The 23,081-nt window shown below is 36.5% G+C and overlaps 1 non-coding gene across 1 annotated transcript; it reads right to left on the reverse strand.

The window, feature by feature from the left end:
• Positions 1 to 18,327: 18,327 nt before the first annotated feature.
• LOC133301180 (small nucleolar RNA R71) lies at positions 18,328 to 18,434 on the reverse strand. Its single transcript, XR_009750150.1, has one exon. It is a non-coding gene; the product is annotated as a small nucleolar RNA R71 (small nucleolar RNA).
• Between the last annotated feature and the right edge of the window lie 4,647 nt (positions 18,435 to 23,081).

A 23,081-nucleotide genomic window follows, 5' to 3' on the forward strand; every position in this document is an offset into this window, starting at 1 on the left:
ATAAGATTTTCATAATCAAGAAATTAAGCATTCTTTAGGTAAATGATTTAATACGAATTAATGAAATATTAAGTAATTTACTAAATTAAATCAAATGAAATAATTTACTAAATTATGGCAACAGACAAAATTTAAATGGGTTTCGATTGAATCAATCAAACGTGTAGAGGACTAGTGTTTAACGAATGGAATTTATGATAGTCGAAATATATATATATATATATATATATATATATATATATATATATATATTTGGTAACATTGTTAGTCGAAATATTAAGTTCTTCAAATGGGAAGATATGTTATTGAGGATGAACTCATTTTATATATTAGATTAGATTTTATTTTATTTTTATAGTAGTTAAATCTCTTCATATTTTCTTCCTTAAAAAGCGCCACATATTATTTTTAAATATATTCTTTTTAGATTTTCTACTTAAATAGTTTTGTTCTTGTATTTTATATCCCTTAAAAATTTAAATAGTAATTAATGACATATATCTCAAGAAATTATTGCAGCGAAATCTCTTAATCTATTCTTCCTTAAAAAAGGCCACATATTATTTTTAAAGATATTACTTTAGATTTTCTACTTAAATAAATCCTATATTTATATTCTTTAAAATTTTAAATATTTTTAATTTATATTGATTATAGCTTACCTAAATTTAAAAAGAAAAGTACAATACGAATACTTGTTAGTATTAATTAATGGCAAATATATCAACCAATTATGGCATCATTTAATATAAAATGTTATTCAGTATTTTAGGAAATTCTATATAATAAATATATTTTTTTTTTTTGATAACATATAATAAATATTTTCGATGATGGCGTAATCGACTCTATAATTAATTGTTTTTACTGATAATAAAGAAATTATTTAATGCATTTTAAAATATGAAATCGTGTAGGATTATTTGAGTGTATATAACTATAACTATAGGTAACGACATGATCCAATCATTTATTTATTTTTAATAATTTATAAAATAAATAAACTTTTTTTTACCTATTCAAACAAATATATAATCAGATGTACGAAAATGAAATAACTCAGGAGTATATTAATTTTGATATATTATTAACTTAATTTTATTAATTTACACGTTACTTAATGAATTTGACCATGTTAATAATTAAATAAAATAACAAATTCATTACATAAACTGAAAACTCATCATTGTATGTAGGCGTAAAAAGTTTTGATGTTAATAGTGCATTAAAATTGTTAGTATATTTAAGGGTGATGAGTCTTTCATTGGTGGGTAATGCGTTAAGTGAAGTGCTAATATAAGTAGAAGAACCCATGAACCCAATGCCTTGAGGTTTTAGGTTGAGACATGATATCGGACCCACTTGATATAGTGGTATAGCCTTACCCCATTAGAGGTGGTCCCCTACGACAGGCTCCCCCTAGACCGGCCTGACAGTGGTATCAGAGCCGGTTGGGCTCTGGCTAGCCAGGTGTTTAGTTAGTAGGCAGGTGGAGTACTTAAAACCTCGGTGCTTAGTTGAGGGAAAGCTCATCAAGGTGGACCAGCTCTCATCTCCTCCAACATGGCCCTCATCAAGGTCATGTTCGCCAACCGATTTGCCTCAAGAGCATCCTCTGTGGCCTTCTGGTTCGCTTCTCTAGCAGCGTCCAACATTGCCACGTTGGCCAATGTAGTGGCCTTCTGCATCTCAGCCAATGCAGTTAGGATTGGATCGAGTTGATCCTCAGCAGTCTCACGTGTTGTCCTGGATCCTACCATGACTCTGCACAAGTTACACAAAATATGAGTTGATCAGGCCCACGCAATGTGATCACATATGCATCATCATAATAACAACCAACGGAGCAAACACACAAGACAGACACAACCAAACATCTTAATCATTGCAATACATACAGGCTTTACCCTTGAACCGTTGCTCTGATACCATAAAATGTAACACCCCGTATATATCCGGTAGTGTTATCATACATCGTATTAAGCTATGCTTAATTAAAAATGCGAAATATTATTTTTCTTTTCAATTATGACGTCATTATCAATTACCAACTTGATTACTTAATCAATTTCATAAAATATCGCCTGAATATAAATTGCAATAAGAAATCTACTGAAATACCTCAATATATAAATAAAGTGAGTATCTAAATCACAGATCTACATCACGTAGTCCGGAAAATATCCTGATACATTAATACAACCCTAAAATAAAACAAGACATAACCAAGTCTATGTGGCATGGACAATCCCCATGCTCACCAAATCAACAACGTGTCAACAAGATAATCGTAACATAAAATGTAGCTCAAAGCATAAAACAACATGCATATCCAGCATCCAACAAGTCAGCATATAATATCATCAATATCTAACTCAGCTCCGGCCTCCTGCCGCCTGAGGTCTCAACATTACCTGACCCAGAAATAAGCATTCCCCAAACGTGGGGTGAGATCTCTAAACCAGAAATCTCAGTAAGACAAGGGGTCCTCAAGGATCTTCCACCCAAGCTCACTTACATGTGCAATATAAGTTCTAAAAGCATTTATATCAATATAAGTTCCAAAACTATGCAGTGCAACAGATATTCATGCCATGTGTGTTTATCACTATCTACTGGCCAGAGAAATGCAGGAATACGTCTATTACCCAAAGATAGTACAAGGAACACCGCTTGCACCTCACCCACAGCCTCACCATATTGTATGTACTACATACTCAGGCTTACCGTATAGGTGGAACACCACATGCATATCATAAAGGCACTAGCATATAACAGCTCAACAACATTTCCAAAACATCAAAAGCATGTAACACAACATGCATATAACCATACCCCCATGGGACATGGTGGAACCACAACATGGCTAAACCGAGGACACGAAAGCTTACCTTGCAAGCTCACTATCCAAGCCAAGAGTCCTCACAGCTCAAGTCCAACACACAGCAGATCACAATCTGATATGTACCAATAATAAATCAATGAACATGCACCACAAGCATATAATATTAAGACCACGCCTTCTCATTACGTTTTACGTCTTAAAAGTCCACACAGTTCAAGTCCAACACACAACAGATCACAATATGATTAGGACCAGCAAGCATATCAACATTCATAGCTCAAAAGCATAAACATAAAGACTACGTTTTCCTTTTACGTTTTACGTCTTAAGGCTTCTCACAAGCCATAAGCCCTTAATGACTTGAGTCTGACTTAGTTTGATAATTACAGAAGTTCAACTTCATCACTATAGGGTCCACAAACCCCCAATGGCCTACTGTATGAACAGTGCAGCTACTGTTCTTCGAAATCCCAGAATATCTGAATATTTGTCGGGGGCATATCCAGATATCAATATCCGGATATTCGTCGGGGGCATATCCGGATATCAATATCCGGATATTCAGATCCCCATATCCGGATATCAATATCCGAATATTCACAACGAAATATCCGGATATTTCGCGACAGAACCCAGATTCTGCATTTCGCGAAAATCCAAACCAAATGTTCCCTTTTTAACACTTCCAGAAGCTTAAACATGCATCTTAAGGTCCATTTAGGTTCATACTCAGATTACTTACTTGCTTAACTTATTAAACATTCCAAGACATCAACTTTAACCCATTAAAATCAAGATCAAAGGTTAGGCTACTCACCCAAAGCTCAACCAGCCAACAAAAAGTGCTCTTGGAGCTCACAAGACAACTCCAAGGTTCTGACTTCTACAAGAAATGAAAATGACACACCACCAAGGTTCTCTCTTAACAAAGGTTGCTCCTTGAAGCCTCACAAGCAAAGAACAAAGCCCTTCAACACTCAAACCAACAAGGTCAGCCCCCAAACTCAAAACTCAGAAGTTGCACAACCAGAAAAAGGCCACCTCTCACCCTCACAAGGATCACTCACACAATGCACAACTTTTTAGATGAAAGAAAAAGAATCAAAGGTGATTACTTGGTCAAGGAATGAAGAAGAAAGCCAAAGGGACACTATTCTGGCCAGCCTCCACAAAAACTCACGTAGGAAAATATGATTCTAGGGTTGTGTGCCAATCATGAGGGTATATATAGGCAACTTAAGCATTAAACACACAGTATTAACTTTAATTGCCACGCTTAGCATTTTAATCCCAAATTTGGATTCTTAACCTGCTCAATTTTACAAGAATTATCATATTTTTCTTATAATCTTTGGAGCACCTTTCCAGTACACGCTTTTCATAGCCAGTACCAGTTTCTGGCACAGTTCTCATTATTTTAACTTGAAACTCGTTTTACAAGTCCTACATATTATTCTAGTAATTATCATGCACTTATTACAATTTTCCAGGATACTTTTTTGGTACGCATTTATACCGACTAGCAGAACCAGTATCTGAAATTCTTCCGAAAAGCGACTTTCAGCATTCTTAATCACTTATCATAATTACTATAGCCTCTTAATAATTATTAGGTTCAATTATGGAATCATTTCCTAATTTAACATAATTAATTACTTAATTTCCTTAATTAACGGTGCGGGTTCTTACATTAAGTGAAGTGTTAATATAAGTGGAAGAACCCATGAACCCAATGCCTTGAGATTTTAGGTTGAGACATGGTATCGGACCCACTTGATATAGTGGTATAGCCTTACCCCATTAGAGGTGGTCCCCTGCCACAGGCTCCCCCTAGACCGGCCTGACAGTGGTATCAGAGCCGGTTGGGCTCTGGCTAGCCAGGTGTTTAGTTAGTAGGCAGGTGGAGTACTTAAAACCTCGGTGCTTAGTTGAGGCAAAGTATACTAATGTTGGGTTTCACTCTTAAGGGGGAAATTTTTGGTAAATTCAAGTGTGATGAGTCTCACATTAGTTAGTAATTGGTTAAGTGAAGTGTATATAAGTGGAAGGACCCATGTGAAAGAAAATAAGAGTAATTAAGATTGTAAAAGAAAATGCAGTCAGGATTCACTTCACCTCTGATCCTCCCTTATATTCCTAAATTGAATTTTATAACTAACTAATTTATTAGCTCAGACAATTCATTATTTCCCTATTAAATAGTTGAACCCTAATGTCTTAGTGATTTCAACTCTTTAACCCAATTAGAATCCTAGTGTCCTAGTAATTCCTCTTGAGTTAAGCATTAAGCAAATGAATCTAAAAGTTCGCAATCTATGTAAGCCTATGTCTACATCGTACACAAGTTGTTTTTCTACCTTTGTCAAGAATAAAACCCCAATATTTTTATTGTGAGCTCTAACCCTCAAAACCCTAAAATAGAAGGATCAACTCTATAAAGGATGTGGTAAAATTAACACAGGCAGAATAAAACTAAATAAATTAAACTAATTATAAAAAAAATTTAAAAATTAAAAAAGGATTCACATTGGGTTTGTGATCCCAACTAGAAAAAGAAATTAGCCAGACATATCTTACTCTAAAAAATTAAAATAGTAAGAATAATTCATAAAAAAAAAAGAAAAGAAAAAGATGAAGAAGAAAGAACAATGGTCTTCAATCTTCAAGTTCTCTGGAATCCTGATCTCCAGCATGAGTCTCTTCCTCTTAATATTGTTGCCTCTGTCGAATTGTGTCTTTGTGTTTCCAAGAGATGCCTTTTTATAGGGATGAAATCATATCTTTTAATTTTCCATAATATCTTCAAAGGAATTTTTACTAGAATCTCCTATCATATATTTGATCCAATCCTTCAAATCTTCCCTTTTTTATTTAATGGAAACTTCCTTAAAAATATTCAAACAAAGATTTGATAAGATCTTGAATGATTCAGAAATCCAAAGCAACCCTACTTGATCTCTCTAATTTATCTCTTTATTTAGCTGAAATTTACTGCAAAATATAAGAAATATTATGAGAATATTATTGAAAATAAAATAACAATTTAATTATAATTCTCATAACTTTTAATTACTTTTAAATCAATTTTATGCTAATATTGATCCTTAATACATAGTAAATTGAAGACTCATCAGCACTAAACATGAGCACTTAAAGAAATCAAAAAGAAGAAAAAGAAGAAAATTCCATCTTCAAAGATTGTATCATTACAATCAGAGAAAGAAAAAAGAAATAACCCATTTACTCACTCAAAAAAGGGAAAAGGTGAAAAAATGTGAAAATACCCACATACCCTTAAATGTCACAGGATCCATACCTTAAACAAGTTAAAAACATTCGAAGCTCACACATACAAGGAAGAAGTCGCCCATTCTCACACGTTTGAAGCTGATTTGAGCTGGAGTAAGGAAACCTATTGGATTAACATGAAAAGGAAAGAGTATTTTCAGCCCTTGGATGGAGAAAGAAGAGCAAGGGTTATTGGGTTGTTTTCATATCTATAAATAGAAGATATTTTGTAGAAGGTGATTAGCCCTAAAGAGAGAAAATGGATATATATGATTTTTTTTTGAAATGCTCTTCCTCATTCCTCTTTAGAAATGTTTTGAAATTCTCTTTTTTTATTTGTTCTTGTAACATCCCGTGTATACCCGGTTTGTTAACATGTCATCGTATTAAGCCACGCTTAATTTAAAAATGCGGAATATATTTTTCTTTTCAATTATGATGCCATTATACTTAGCCAAGTTGATTACTTAATCATTTTCATAAAAACATCGTCTGTATATAAATTGCAAAGACAGCTAACTGAAATACCTCAATATATAAATAAAGTGAGCATCTATGTCACATGACTACAACACGTAGCCTAGAAAATATCCTGATACATTATTACAACTCATAACTAAAAACAAGACATCGTCAATCAATGTGGCATGGACAAACCCCATGCTCACCAAATAAGACAACAAAGCCCAACAACAGTCTCAACAGAAACATCATAATAATAACTGAAGCTAAATGCATAAAAGCAACAGGCATATCCAGCATCCAACATGTTAGCAATTAACAACAATATCTAACTCAGCTCTGGCCTCCTGCCACTAGAGGTCTCAACCCCTGGGTTACCTTAACCTGAAATAAGCGTCCCCAAATGTGGGGTGAGATCTCTAAACAAGAAATCTCAGTAAGACAAGGGGTCCTCAAGGATCTTCCACCCTAAGCTCACTTACATGTGCAATATAAGTTCAAAAGCAGTAATTCCAATATAAGTTCCAAAACTATGCAGTGCAACAGATATTCATGCCATGTGTGTCAATACTATTCTACTGGCCAGAGAAATGCAGGAATACGTCTATTACCTACAGTTAGTACAAGGAACATCGCTTGCACCTCACCCACAGCCTCACCCTATTGTATGTACCACATACTTAGGCTTACCGTATAGGCGGAACACCACATGCATATCATAAAGGCACTTCCATATAACAGCTCAACAGCATTTCACAAATCAATATATCATGAAAACAACATCATGCATACGAACATACCCCCAAGGGACATGGTGGAACCAACAATGGCTAAACCGAGGATACGAAAGCTTACCTTGCAAGCTAGCTATCCAAGCCAAGAGTCTGCACAAACTCAAAGTTCAAACACTGTAGAGTCACAATCTGTTTTAGACCAACAATTATATCAACATTCATATTATAATATTTACAATGTTAAACTAGACATCTTGAGGTTTCCAACGATATACTTTATGTCTCAATCGGAGTTGTATAACTCCGGTTATGTTTTACGCAAGGTGACTGCTGTAAACGGAATTTCCAGCAACCAAAATGCGACTTAAAATTGACACTTCGATCAAACCACTGCTCCAATGGCTACTAAATTTTATATAGTTGTAGCCCTATGTGTTAGATTCATATAGGTCCAAACCTCACTCAATTTGGAGCTCTGTAGCTAGAGATATCGCAATTTTACTAAACTAGGTCGTTGCTGTCATATTTGCACTAGGTAATCGATTACCATACAGGGGGTAATCAATTACCCTTCATGGTAATCGATTACCACTCAAAGGTAATCGATTACCACCTGTGCAGAAACACAAAAATGCATATTTTTCTGCATAATTCGAGACCCCAAAGCTTCCTCAAGCTCCCAAGTTCGGTTTTTCCTCAAAACAGATATTCCAAAGTATTAAACATGCATAGATTAACCATTTTCAACTTGATTAATCAAAGTTCCCTCTTTTAGTGACTTAACAAGCTATTTTCATGAAATTTCAAAGGGAAAGTTCAAGGTATACCTATGCAGGTTCAAACTCAGCAGAAAAGTAGGCTCTTGGAGCTCTCCAAACTGACCCAAAACTCAGGTTCAACAAAGCCACGAAAATGTATCACAAGGTTCGACCTTTCTCCATTAAAATGGCACCATGAAGCTCAAAAGTTCCAAGAAGATGATCCCTCACACCAAACTCAGAAATACAGCCCTAAAACCACACCAAAACAGAACCAAAACTCAGCAAACAGGGACCTTTCACTCACACAAGCCTTGCTCTCACTCACCTAAACCACTTTCATGAAGGAACTATGAACAAAGGTGGTCCCTTTGGTGGAGTTTGTGAAGAAGAAGGCTATGGACTGGAAGGAGAAGGGTGGAAGCTGATGAGTGATCAGTTTTCTTCACGTAGGCAGCCAAAATTATGGCCTAGGGTTTAGTGCCAAGCCTATTTATAGGCTCACTTAAGCTTAGTCGCACAATATTAGCATTAATAGTTACGCTTATCGTTTTAATCTCAAACTTCATATTCTGAACCTAGCCATTTTTCTAGGATTTTTCATATTTTTGTTTTAATATTTCGCAACACTTTTCCGGTACGCGTTTTGACACTGACAGTATTAGTTCAGGCATCAATTCTCATTATTTTGACCTGAAACTTGTTTTACAAGTCCTATATAATATTCTAGGAATATTCATGCACTTATTATAATTTTCTGGGATACTTCATCGGTACGCATTTATACCGAGTAGCAAAACCGATATCTGCACTTTTCGTCAGAAAAGCGACTTTCAGCATTATTAATCACTTACCATAATTATTTAAGCCTCATAATAATTATTAGGGTCAATTATAGAATTATTTCCTAATTTTACATAATTAATTAATTAATTTCCTTAATTAACGGTGCAGGTTCTTACAGTTCTGGACTTAAACATGCTTCTTACCATAAGCTAAGCACTTTTGTGGTTGGAGAATACAAGTACCAAAGCTATGTTATAGATCTTTGTTTCTAGAATTGTTGCAATTTGATTTATTTGTCCAAATTTTGTTTTAAATGTGATACTTACAATTGACATTGTGTATTCACATTTTAAGATATGTTGGTTGGAAAACATCATTTTTTGATTTGGAATTGAAAATTTTGTGGTTGATTTACGCTCTTGCATTTATTTTCCATCATGTTCAAGAATGAGTTGCAACACACACTTACTTTAAAGTTTTGGAACTTTGAACCAAGGATTTCTAGAATCAAAACTTGCATAGAAATGTGTAAGGTAGGATTCTAAATGATCATAAAAAGATACATATGAATCTGGACTTAAAATATTGAAAATTGGATTAATAGATCAATGTTGGATGTGATGAAATACAAAGATGTTATAACATCAGTGGAGGGAACATGATTTCCAACCAACCTTCACTTATTAGACTTTTTGTCTCTAAAATAGTGTTTGACATATTTCTCTAATCTCTGTTCCTATTTTAAAAAAGGGGAATATTTATGTCAAGTAAGAGGGCATTAAACTTTTTTCCTACACAAACAGATTTTTGTGGGTCCTACCATAAAAGAAAAATAAAAAACAAAAAAATTGTTTGCACGCTTTTTGATGAGTCAGTAGGAAATTTGTTACCCATCCTGTTACTTGACATATACATTTCCCTTTGAAAAATCAAAAATATTTAATATTCAATGCACTTTACTTTACAACATTTAATATTCCAAAGTTTGATGAATTGTTCCTATTTTTCATTCTTTGTACATAGAATAAACTTCTTGAACCCTAAATTCCTACAAGTTTCTCAGTGGGACTCAAGTGATGTATATATTGCTTGAGATAGTTTTTATTTCCCTTTTTGCTATTGAACCATTATGCTAACAATCCATATTTTATTATATGAATGAATTACAATTTTCATATCAATCTCAAGAACAAATTATAACTCAAATATACTATCAACATAAATATGCCTAATTACCTTTAAATGTCTTCACTTTTGGTGCACTAAATAACAATTGTTTTTACACCACTAGTAGCAAGGAAAGAGTTAATCTCGTTCAAATAAGAACCAAGCAAAGCACATTATAACTTTATTGAGAATTGAGTTTAATAATTTTGGCATTGTCAATTCTTAATTACGAAATCAAACATTAAAACTATTTCCAAAACATTAAAAATTTAAACTCACAAACACTATGTTCTATGACATTTATCGTAATATTTTTTTTCATGTTTTGAATAATGTTTTATGTTTTGACAACATATAATCGACCTATAATATTTGAAGCAACAAAATGAAGCAAAATATTTATATAACGAACAAAAAGAAAGGGGATGAAATTACATATTACCGACTAAATGCGGGAGGACATTGTATGTGTGAGGAATTTTATCACTTGAAATAATTAAGGTTTACATCTATATTGCAAATAAATCCAAGTCTTAATTCAAAACTGGATAGATAATAATAGACTTATTTGTCTCGAAAAAGTATCTTAACAAAAATCGGATGTTCGCCATCGCTGACGCCGCCATGCTCTATGGATCTAGGGTTGTCGCGACTGAGGGAATCAAAGCTACCATTACACCCTAAACACTTCCAACGCAACTTCCAACTCCAAGTCCACAAGATCTCCAAGAACACTCGTTCTTCTCACTTACGACCCTCCTCCCTTCGATCTTGTCTCATCTTGGTTTCTCAACATTGGCTCTGTCACTCTTCGACACTGTATCCATTGACATTTCATCACTCACTCTCTTCTTCTCTATTGATCAATGTTTGTGCTTAAATGAACTCCAAAACTATAGAATCAACCTCAAACTTAAAAAACAACATAAAGAGGCAACAAAAGCTATGATTGGATCCTTGGAAATAAAATTGAATCAGTTAAAAAATACATCCAATGATTTGAATCAATTGAAGAAAAACTTCGAAGGAACGGAGACATTTTAAAACATCATGTTTCAATAGTCATGTCAACAATTTAGAAGTCACATATTCTTCTTGATATCGCTGACATGACCACTGAAACATATGTTGTACAATATCCCCATTTCTCTGAATAGCTCACATTGATTTTCTCTTTTTAAGTGATTCAATTTGATAGCCAAGAATGCACGACATCTTTATTCCTCTCCATTTGGTTTTCAAAGTTTTAAACATAATCGATAGCATTGGAGGTCATACATGCACAAACTTTGATAAATAGAGGAGTGAGAAAAAATGAGATTGAGGGGACAAGAAAAAAGGGAAATTTGAAGCATTATTTATTGAGAAAATGAAAGAAAAGAAACATAAAATATGAAGGAAAACGATAGTATCTAATCGAACTTACAAGAAATTGTAAGAGGAGAAATAAAATAAAAGAAAAAATGTAGAAGAAACACAAGAAATTCAGCTAAAAAAGGGAGAAAATCATGAGCACAAAACCTCTTTTAGAGCTCCCATATCATTTTACAAAGATGATTTCTCATTTCTCTAAAAAGTGCTTTGCAACTAAGGGTCTTGCACATTATATATGGTGCCGTGCATTGTAAAACAATAAAATAATAATGGAATAAGATTTTCATAATCAAGAAATTCAGCATTCTTTAGGTAAATGATTTAATACGAATTAATGAAATATTAAGTAATTTACTAAATTAAATCAAATGAAATAATTTACTAAATTATGGCAACAGACAAAATTTAAATGGGTTTCGATTGAATCAATCAAACGTGTAGAGGACTAGTGTTTAACGAATGGAATTAATGATAGTCGAGATATATATATATATATATATATATATATATATATATATATATATATATATATATATATATATATATATATATTTGGTAACATTGTTAGTCGAAATATTAAGTTCTTCATATGGGAAGATGTGTTATTGAGGATGAACTCATTTTATATATTAGATTAGATTTTATTTTATTTTTATAGTAGTTAAATCTCTTCATATTTTCTTCCTTAAAAAGCGCCACATATTATTTTTAAATATATTCTTTTTAGATTTTCTACTTAAATAGTTTTGTTCTTGTATTTTATATCCCTTAAAAATTTAAATAGTAATTAATGACATATATCTCAAGAAATTATTGCAGCGAAATCTCTTAATCTATTCTTCCTTAAAAAAGGCCACATATTATTTTTAAAGATATTACTTTAGATTTTCTACTTAAATAAATCCTATATTTTATATTCTTTAAAATTTTAAATATTTTTAATTTATATTGATTATAGCTTACCTAAATTTAAAAAGGAAATTACAATACGAATATTTGTTAGTATTAATTAATGGCAAATATATCAACCAAATATGGCATCATTTAATATAAAATGTTATGCAGTATTTTAGGACATTATATGTGTGAGGAATTTTATCGGTTGGAATAATTAAGGTTTACATCTATATTGCAAATAAATCCAAGTCTTAATTCAAAATTGGACATATAATAATAGACTTATTTGTCTCGAAAAAGTATCTTAACAAAAATTGGATGTTCGCCATCGTCGTCGCCGCCATGCTGTATGGATCTAGGGTTGTCTCCACTCAGGGAATCAAAGCTACCATTACACCCTAAACACTCCCAACACAACTTCCAACTCCAAGTCCACAAGATCTCCAAGAACACTCATTCTTCCCACTTACGACACTCCTCCCTCCGATCTTGTCTCATCTTGGTTTCTCATCATTGGCTCAATCACTCTTCGACACTGTATCCATTGACATTTCATCACTCACTCTCTTCTTCTCTATTGATCAATGTTTGTGCTTACATGAACTCCAAAACTATAGAATCAGCCTCATACTTAAAAAACAACATAAAGAGGTGTAACATTCTGAGAGTTGACGAGGGCGGGGAGTGATCGCCAGTGCGCAAGGGCACGGACAAGGAGCGGCTCCTGGCAGGCTTCCAGCGGCGGGGGTACATGAATGAATCGAATAACACCGGAAAGATAGGGATTCCAGAGATTGTGCTGGTATAGGACAGCACATCTGATGATAGCTTATAAGAATTAATTGGTACTACCTATACTAACAAGATGCATCTTCTTTTCGGTAGCCCGGATCGGAAGAACTCCACAGTTAAGCGTGCTTGACTAAGAGCAATTCAGAGATTGGTGACCTCCTGGGAAGTTTTCCCGGGAAGTGTGCGAGTGAGGACAAAGCACACTGTAACAGCCCGTTGTACACCGGTATTGTTAACATTAATTATGATATTAAGCGCAGTTACAATCACAGCAATTCATTTATAAAAATACGAGTAAACTTTTTTCGTTTATTACGCGAGCATTTAAAACAATAATACAGCGTAATAAATAAAAGCTGTGACCGTAACTGTAAACTCTTTGCGGAATAATCACTTAAACTCTCTATATATCATAAAATACTTCCCTCAACTCACTAAGGGGTTCCCATAAACCCACGTAGCTAAAACCTAACTTTTACGTTTTCTACCAATCCGAACATGGTTCAGTCTTTTAATTTTTGCGGACAAACCACATTCTACAAGCCTCTCATCTTTTAGTATGTTATTCTAGACTTAATTAAATTTCTAGGAAGCTATCACACGAGACATAAAGTTCTCGTTTTCTCCGGATATCGCCGTTTGAAGTTGGACAAGCAAATCTGCCAGCCAACCTCAAACCGGCTCCAAACAGCCTTTACTCAATCAATTATTCTGGAAATTTCACTCAACCAATTGCTCTCAAAATTTTATACAGTAAACTAAACACCTCAAGCTTCATTTTGACATAGTATACACCTAATTTGACCAAGAAACGAAGTAGGAATACATATCCCAAACTCGCCCCAGAACAGCCACAAGTGTAGTGGCCAAAAGAGCAGTTTGTGCTCTCTGCCTTCTACAGGCCGACGTGAAACCCAGAAAATTCCCAAATTTTTACACAAGATAGAGGACATCACAAGCTTTAAACGGCATATGGCACGTCTCTATCGAACCTCTGTGGAGGGAGATAGACTCTCCCAAAGTTCACCTAAATTCTCCAATTTCTAAAAATTTCACCAGAGTTTCCTTTGTTTTTCCAATAAATCCCATATTTGCAAATGTGTTCTCTAACCTCAATTTGTACCTAATAATCATTGGGTGGCACACAAGGACCAGTAATGCCTTGGTGCTCTTACAACCCTTCACAGTTTATATACAATTTAATTATTATGCATAATTCATGCTTACTTTCTCAAGTTAATCAATTTCAATCACAATATTCATTTGCATGCTTCTTGCAACATAAAACATAAATCAATTCTAGAATAGGCTTATTGCCCTTTCATCATATACATATACTTCCGTATTACATCAAGTCTTCATATACAATTTACAACTCCTCCAAATGACATATTACAAATTACAACCCATAACTTTCAAATAAAACATAATAATTAACCACTAAACTTAGCCAAAAGAGACATGAACAAAATGACAATATGAATGGTCCTATCTGAACATAGTGTTCATGTCCTAAGTCTAGCCTAGGCCTAATGGCCACCAAAATGTAAAATAAGCTGAATCGTCATGCTCAACCTACAGACTTCTTGCCCGCCGCCCCGATAACGTTGCTACCACCTGAAATAAAGTCCCCAAAGCGGGGTGAGATGTACTGATATATCTCAGTAACCCAGAGGTTTTGGAGAATACTCCACCCCATGGCTCACTTCGATGCATATAAACAGTATAACATAACATCTGAAAATGGGATAAAGCAAGGGATTTAGTGAAGTAGGGAAACATAGGGAAACAAAATACGACGAAGCTGGGATGGTCAATGCCAAAGCCACGCAACGTCCAGCCTATTGGCCTCAGCATATAGCCTACGGGTTTCAAACCAAGGAGTGTTCCCAGAACATCAACCAAGGCACCCTCCATCCATATCCACCCGAGACTTCCTAGTGTGCTGCTCTACTGATCACACATCAGGACCGTAGGTCAACTGAAACTCCCTCACGGAGACCTATCTAGTGGAAGTCCGTAACGCCCGAAGGCAACTGTCTACTGGCCAGAGACTCGGTACATCCAATGTACCGCTAACATAAAGAAATACATGAACATGTTATACTACATTATCCACATACACCTCCAACCACCACCCTCAACGGGCATGGTGGAGCACACACGGGGATCAAACCCCAGTACCAAGGGATTACCTGAATAATCTCCTCTTCCACAGCTCCAATGCAATACGTTCCCGAGCTAGGTATAAACAGAAATGACTACACATAGGACATTCCCAATTCAATTTCCATTCACCAAATACATGCAAGTTATCAAACATACATGCATGGTTCAATAGTACTTACCGCAATTCCTTTGGTCCGGGACCAAGGGCAACCCACTGAGCTGGCGGTTCAGGGTTCAATTTCGCGGGAGGCAACCTATAATGATCATACACGAATCATCAATACAAGGTGAATCCACCAAAATCACAAAACATCAAAGTCGTCCCCCACCAAGGTGAGGTTCGGCCAACATAGTGTTAATTTCCAAAATATTTTCCAAAATATTTTCCTAAATATTCTTTTTATTTTTCTGTAGTGTAAGAACCCGCACCGTTAATTAAGGAAGTTGATTAATTAATTATGAGAAATTAGGAAATAATTCCATAATCGAACCTAATAATTATGAGAAGGCTTAAATAATTATGGTAAGTGATTGATAATGCTGAAAGTTGATTTTCTGACGAAAAGTGCAGATACCGGTTCTGCTACTCGGTATAAATGCGTACCGATGAAGGATCCTAGAAAATTATAATAAGTATGGGAATATTCCTAGAATAATATATAGGACTGTGATTTCGAGTTTCAAGTTAAAATAATGAGAACTGGTGCCAGAACTGATACTGGCTATGTAAAAGCGCGTACCGGAAAGGTGCTGCGAAAAATAAAATAAAAATATGATAAATCTTAGAAAAATGAGTAGGTACAGAATCCTAAGTTTGGGATAAAAATGTTAAGCGTAACTATTAGCATTAATACAATGCGATTAAAATTAAATAGTCTATATAAGGACCCTTGCACATTAACCTAGGCTGATACTCAGCCATTTGAACGTGAGTTTTTGTGCCTTAGGCTGCTGACTCCTTCGCCACTTGGTCCTAAGGCTTTCTTCCTCCATTTCTCACCAAAGACACCACCTTTAGTCATTGTTTATTCTCTAAATCAACATAACTTGGTGTGAGCAACCTTGAGTGGGTGAGAGGCCTTTGTTGCTGTGCCTTGGTCACTGCTTTTGGGAGGTATAGGGGGTGACTTCTTTATGGGGAAGAAGGAGCCATTGTCATAGCATTTTACGCTTCAAGGTGTTACCTTTGAATAGAAAGGACCAACCTTTGGTGTGCCATTTTCATTTGCCTTCAAGTCAGAACTGTAGAGACAGTGTCGTGGGCTCCAAGAGCCATTGTTGCTCTGTTTTAAGCTTGGGGTAAGCTTCATCACCCTTGATCATGAGTTTTATGGTTAAAGCTTGAGTCTTGGCCTGTAATAAGTTAAAATAAAGTAACCAACATGAACATGAACCTGAAAGTCTATAAAAATGCATGCTTTAATGTTGGAATGGGTTAAAAACCCAACCTTTGGAGTGATATCTCGCGAAATGCAGAAACTGCATTCTGTCGTGAAATATCCGGATATGATATTCGGATATTGGTATCCGGATATGGGGTCTGTTGGTATCCGAATATGGATATCCGGATATACATATCCGGGTGTGATATCCGGATATGTCCCCGACAAATATCCAGATATTCTGGGTTTCCGAGAACAGTAGCGGTACTGTTCATACAAAATGCAATTTTGGGTTAGTGGACCCATGATTGGCTTATGTGGACTTCTGTAATAATTAATCTAAGTCAGAATCAAAGTGATTAAGCACTTATGGCTTTGTGAGAAGCCTAAAGACATGAAACGTAAAGGAAAAGCGTTGTCTTTATGTCATATGCTTGTAGAGTATGAATTTTGATATGATTGCTGGTCCAAAACATATTGTGATTCTGTTGTGTTTGGGCTTTGAGCTTGTGTGGACTCTTGGCTTGGATAGCTAGCTTGCAAGGTAAGCTTTCGTGTCCTCGGTTTAGCCACTTGTATGACGGTAAGCCTGAGTATGTGGCGTCATACAAGACGGTGACACAGTGGGTGGGAGCAAGTGGCGTCTTGCACTAGTGTGGGTAATAGACGTATTCCTGCATTTCTATGGCCAATAGATTAGTTATAACACACATGACATGATTATCTGCTGCATTGCACTGGATTTGAAACTTATATTGTTAAACTGCTTTTGAAATTATATTGCACATGTAAGTGAGCTTGGGGTGGAAGATCCTTGAGGACCTCTTGTCTTACTAAGATTTCTGTTTAGAGATCTCGCCCCACGGCGCTTATTTCAGGTTCAGGTAACCCAGGGGTTGAGACCTCTAGTGGTAGGAGGCCAGAGCTTAGCTGATATTGCTGTTTATATGATAATATGTTTGGATGTTGGATTATATCTGCTGATGATATGCTATTAGCTTGTTATTATTATGTTGCTGTTGTTGAGACTATGTTTGGCTTTGTTGCCTTATTTGGTGAGCATGGGAATTGTCCATGCCACATTGATTGACTGTCTTAGTTTAGATTTGAGCTATAATAATGTATCAGGATTATGTCTGGGCTACTCGTGGGAACGATCTTTACTCATCATTTTATTACTTGTTTGACTAGTACACTTGCTCAATCCACAACAAGTTTTTGGCGCCGTTGCCGGGGATTTGTTCTTCAACATTGACAGACACCATTAGTGTTTGAGATTGAATCTTTTATTTTCAGCATTTTATATTTTTGTATGAATTTTTGTTCCATTTTAATTCTGGTGTATGCGAGGTATTATTGATTCCAATTCTTTATTGTTTGACCCATAATTAGAAAGAACAATTAGAAGAAACAGGAGGTCAGCCAGAAGAAGACAGTTACAGGAAATGGGTGAACTAAGTACTACAGTACAAGAAGAGATTATGGTAGAAAATCATGTGCAACCACCACAGAGGCACTGGGAGATTACATGACTCCCGTTGTCATTCCATACTCATTCACTGAAGGATGATGCCAGGAGATGGTTGCAATCTTTACCACAAGGAAGTATTACAACTTGGGATGATCTGCAGACCAAGTTCTTGGCAAGATTCTTTTCAGCATCCAAGAGGACAAAGTTGAAGGATGAGATCACAGGATTCAAGCAAAAAGAGTCAGAGTCTATCTGTAAGGCCTGGGAGAGGTTCAAGACACTTTTGAGGAAATGTCCACAACATGGTATAGAAGTGTGGAATCAAGCAGGAATATTCCTCCAAGGGTTGACAACCAACACCAGGACATTGGTGAATGCCACAGCTGGTGGTTCATTGACAACCAAGACCCCTCAGGAAGCCCTTGACAACTTTGAGTCCCTAGCATCTCAGGAGTTTGACTACGCTCCGGTGAATGACAGAAGAACAGGAATTATTAAGCTTGATGGCTGTGATGCTTTGTTAGCCAAGAACGATCAGATGCAACAAGTGCAGAAACAACAACAGCAACAACTGGATGCTCTACCAAGCAGCTTTCTTCTCAGAAGGTTGCTTCTGTGGACACTAATTCTGTGTGTGCCATTTATGGGAAAAGCCATGTTACAGATGATTGTGATTATGGAGGATCTACTGATCAAGCAGAAGTAAATGGAGTATGGTATGACCATAACAACCAGAGGAACCATAACAACCAGGGGCGAAATGTTTATGTTCCCCCATGGAAGAATAAGAATCAACATCCAGGGTTCATTTACAGTTTCAATCATCAGTTGAATCCTCCACTGCATCCTCCTCCAACACACTCATCACAACAAGGTGATACTACTGCATGGGAGAAAACTTTTGCCTAGTTATCAAAGTCTACTAAAGATTATATTCAGGGGCCAAATTCTTTCAGAGAAGAAACTTCTGCTTTCATGCAAGAGACCAAGACAGCATTCAGGAATCAGGAAGCATCTATCCGAAATTTGCAGACACAGATTGGTCAGTTGTCTAGACAGATAGCTGAGAGGCCACAGGGAAAGTTCCCTGGTGATACCATGGTGAATCCAAAGGAGCACTATAAGTCCTTAATTACAAGAAGTGGGCTTGTGCTTCAACCGGTTAATAAGAATGTGGAAGAGAAGAAAATGGGAGAAAAGGAAAATGAGGAGGAAGTTGTTGTTGAAGATGTTGTAGTTGAAAAAAGTGAAAAAGAGAAGGTTGAGGAAAAGAAGAAAGAAGAAGAGGTAGTGGTTGAAAAAAGTTCTTCACCCAAGAAGTTGATGAAGTGGGAGAAGAAGAAGATGGCTGACAAGCAGGACCAGCCAATCAACCTATCTCCATATGCTAAAGTGCCTTATCCTTAACGGTTGAAGCAAGAAATCCAGAAGCAGCACTATGCAAGGTTTCTGGATATTTTTAAGAAGTTGCAGATTAACATTCCATTTGCTGAGGCCTTGGAGAACATGCCTCACTATGCCAAATTCATGAAGGATCTTTTGTCTAAGAAGAGGAAACTGAAAGATGGTGAGACAGTGGCCTTAACTGAAGAATGCAGTGCCCTAATTCAGAAGAAGCTTCCTCCAAAGTTAAAAGACCCAGGAAGTTTCAGCATTCCTATTGCCATATGAGATGTGGGAGTAGGGAAGGCACTTTGTGATTTGGGGGCCAGCATAAATTTAATGCCATTGACTGTATGTAGAGCTTTGGGAATCAACACATTGAAGGATATTAATCTTATTCTGCATCTAGCAGATAGATCCATCAAGAGACCAGAAGGGGTGGTAGAAGATGTTCTGGTCAAGGTGGATAAGTTCATTTTTCCAGTTGACTTTGTGATTCTTGATATGGAAGAGGAAGATACTGAAAGTCCTCTACTTCTAGGGAGGCCATTCTTAGCAACTGCTAGATCCCTGATTGATGTTGAACAAGGGAAGCTAATGCTAAGGGTGAATGAAGAGACAGTTACAATTGATGTGTTTGAAGCCATTAAACATCCTATTGATGTGGATGATTGTTTTAGGATTGATGTCATTCAGGAGGTTGTGCAAGAAGTGACAGGAGAAGAGGACCTGTTATTAGAGAAAGACAAATGTAAAAATGAGATGAGTGGGGAATATTATCAGGAGGAACCAGGAGTTGAAGAGTTGGAAAAGATGGTGGATGACATTCCTAAGGGAGCACCTAAGGTGGAATTGAAAAAACTACCTTCAAATCTGAAGTATGTGTTCCTTGGGGATGATGAAACCTACCCAGCCATTATCAATGCATTCTTGTCTGAAGGGGAGGAAGTGAAGTTGGTTGAGGTACTCAAGAAGAATAAGACAGCCATGTGCTGGTCATTTTCAGATCTTAAGGGTATCAACTCTTTCTTCTGCACTCACAAGATCTTGATGGAGGAAGAAGTCAAACCAGTGAGGCAACAACAGAGAAGACTCAATCCCACTATGAAGGAGGTAGTGAGGAAGGAGGTGGTGAAGTTGCTTGATGCTGGGATAATTTACCCTATTTCAGACAGTGCTTGGGTGAGTCCAGTTCAGACAGTGCCCAAGAAAGGAGGGATGACTGTTGTGAGGAATGAGAACAATGAACTGATCCCTACAAGAACAGTGACTGGTTGGAGGATGTGTATTGACTACCGGAGACTCAACAAAGCAACAAGGAAGAACCATTTCCCTATTTCATTCATGGACCAAATGCTGGAGAGATTGGCAGGACATGCCTTCTACTGCTTCTTAGACAGATACTCAGGATACAACTAGATAGCTGTGGCTCCGGAAGATCATGAGAAGACTGCATTCACTTGCCCCTATGGAATCTTTGCATACCGGAGGATGCCTTTTGGGCTATGCAATGCACCAGCAACTTTTCAAAGGTGCATGCTTTCCATATTCTCTGATATGGTAGAAAGGTGCATTGAGATTTTCATGGATGATTTTTCTGGGTTTGGTCCTACTTTTGATGCATGTTTAGAAAACTTGGATTGTATGTTGAAAAGATGCCAAGATTGCACTCTTGTGCTGAACTGGGAGAATGTCTCTTCATGGTGACAGAGGGTATTGTTCTGGGACACAAAGTGTCCAACAGAGGGATTGAAGTAGATAAGGCCAAGATCTCTGTTATTGAGAAACTACCCCCTCCCATAAATGTTAAAGGTGTGAGGAGTTTTCTAGGTCATGCAGGGTTTTACCGTCATTTCATAAAAGATTTTTCAAAAATTGCAAAACCATTATGCAAGCTGTTAGGGAAGGATCAAGAATTTCTGTTTACAGATGACTGTTTGCATGCATTTAATGTGTTGAAAGACAAGTTGATCACTGCACCAATAATCATGGCACCTGATTTTTCATTACCTTTTGATCTTATGTGTGATGCCAGTGATTATGCTGTGGGGGTAGTGCTAGGCCAAAGGAAAGATAAATTATTGCATGTCATTTACTATGCCAGTAAAATTCTTAATAAGGCACAAAAGAATTATGCTACTACAGAAAAAGAGTTATTGGCAATAGTGTATGCATTTGACAAGTTCAGATCATATCTGCTAGGGTCCAAGGTTATTGTTTACACTGACCATGCAGCTTTGAAGTATTTGTTAACAAAGCAGGATGCTAAGCCCAGGTTACTCCGATGGATGTTACTTCTGCAAGAGTTTGAAGTGAAGATTAAAGAGAAAAAGGGAGTTGAAAAATTGGTGGCCGATCACTTATCCAGGATCACTGAGACACATCTACAAGAGGGTCCAGAAGTGGTGATTAAGGAGGAGTTTCCTGATGAACAAATACTGGCTATAAGCACTGTTTCCCAGTTGGTGCATGATCAAGTCTTGTCTGTCAACACCCCACCATGGTTTGCTGATTTTGCTAACTACAAAGCTGCTGGAGCCATGCCAAAGGATTTCACTTACCAATAGAGGAAGAAATTTCTGCATGATGTGAGGAGATACATCTGGGATGAACCATACCTCTTCTATAGATGTTCAGATGGAGTAATAAGAAGATGTATTCCAGAAGAGGAGCAAAAGAGTGTTTTATAGCATTGTCATGGTTCAGCTTATGGTGGACATTTTGCAGGTGAGAGAACAGCAACCAAAGTTTTGATGAGTGGTTTCTACTGGCCCACATTGTACAAGGATGCCAGGAAATATGTAGAAGCATGTGACAATTGCCAGAGGACTAGGAACATCTCCAGGAGACATGAAATGCCTTTGAATAATATACTGGAGGTGGAGATCTTTGATGTCTGGGGTATGGATTTCATGGGACCCTTTCCCTCTTCCTACTCTAACAAGTATATCCTGGTGGCAGTTGATTATGTGTCAAAGTGGGTCGAAGCCATAGCCACACAGACCAATGATTCTCGGGTTGTGATTGTATTTTTGAAGAAGAACATTTTTGTGAGATTTGGAGTCCCGAGAGCCATAATCAGTGATGGTGGAACACACTTTGATAACAGGCTGGTTGAGGCTGTCCTTGCAAAGTATGGAGTCAGGGACAAGATAAGTACTCCGTACCATCCACAGACTTGTGGTCAGGTTGAGATTTCCAACAGGGAACTTAAAAGAATTTTGGAGATGTTGGGAATGCTAGGACTCAATGGTTAAGGAAACTTGATGACACCTTGTGGGCTTATAGGACAGCATTCAAGACTCCTATAGGAATGTCTCCATTTCAGTTGTTGTTTGGGAAAGCATGTCATTTGCCTGTGGGTTTGGAGCATAGAGCATTGTGGCCTATCAAGTTTTTGAACTTTGACTCCAAAGCAGCAAGTGAAAAAAGACTACTGCATTTGGATGAACTGGATGAATTTCGTCTGTCTGCATATGAGAGTGCCAGCCTATACAAGGAAAAGACCAAGCTATGGCATGACAGGAAGATTACACCCAGGGATTTCAAAGTGGGAGATCAAGTGCTACTATT

Source organism: Gastrolobium bilobum, unplaced genomic scaffold (assembly GCF_033153095.1).
Source record: "Gastrolobium bilobum isolate Gb01-03AN ecotype WA unplaced genomic scaffold, APGP_CSIRO_Gbil_v1 utg38647, whole genome shotgun sequence".
In the NCBI taxonomy this organism is placed as follows: domain Eukaryota; kingdom Viridiplantae; phylum Streptophyta; class Magnoliopsida; order Fabales; family Fabaceae; genus Gastrolobium; species Gastrolobium bilobum.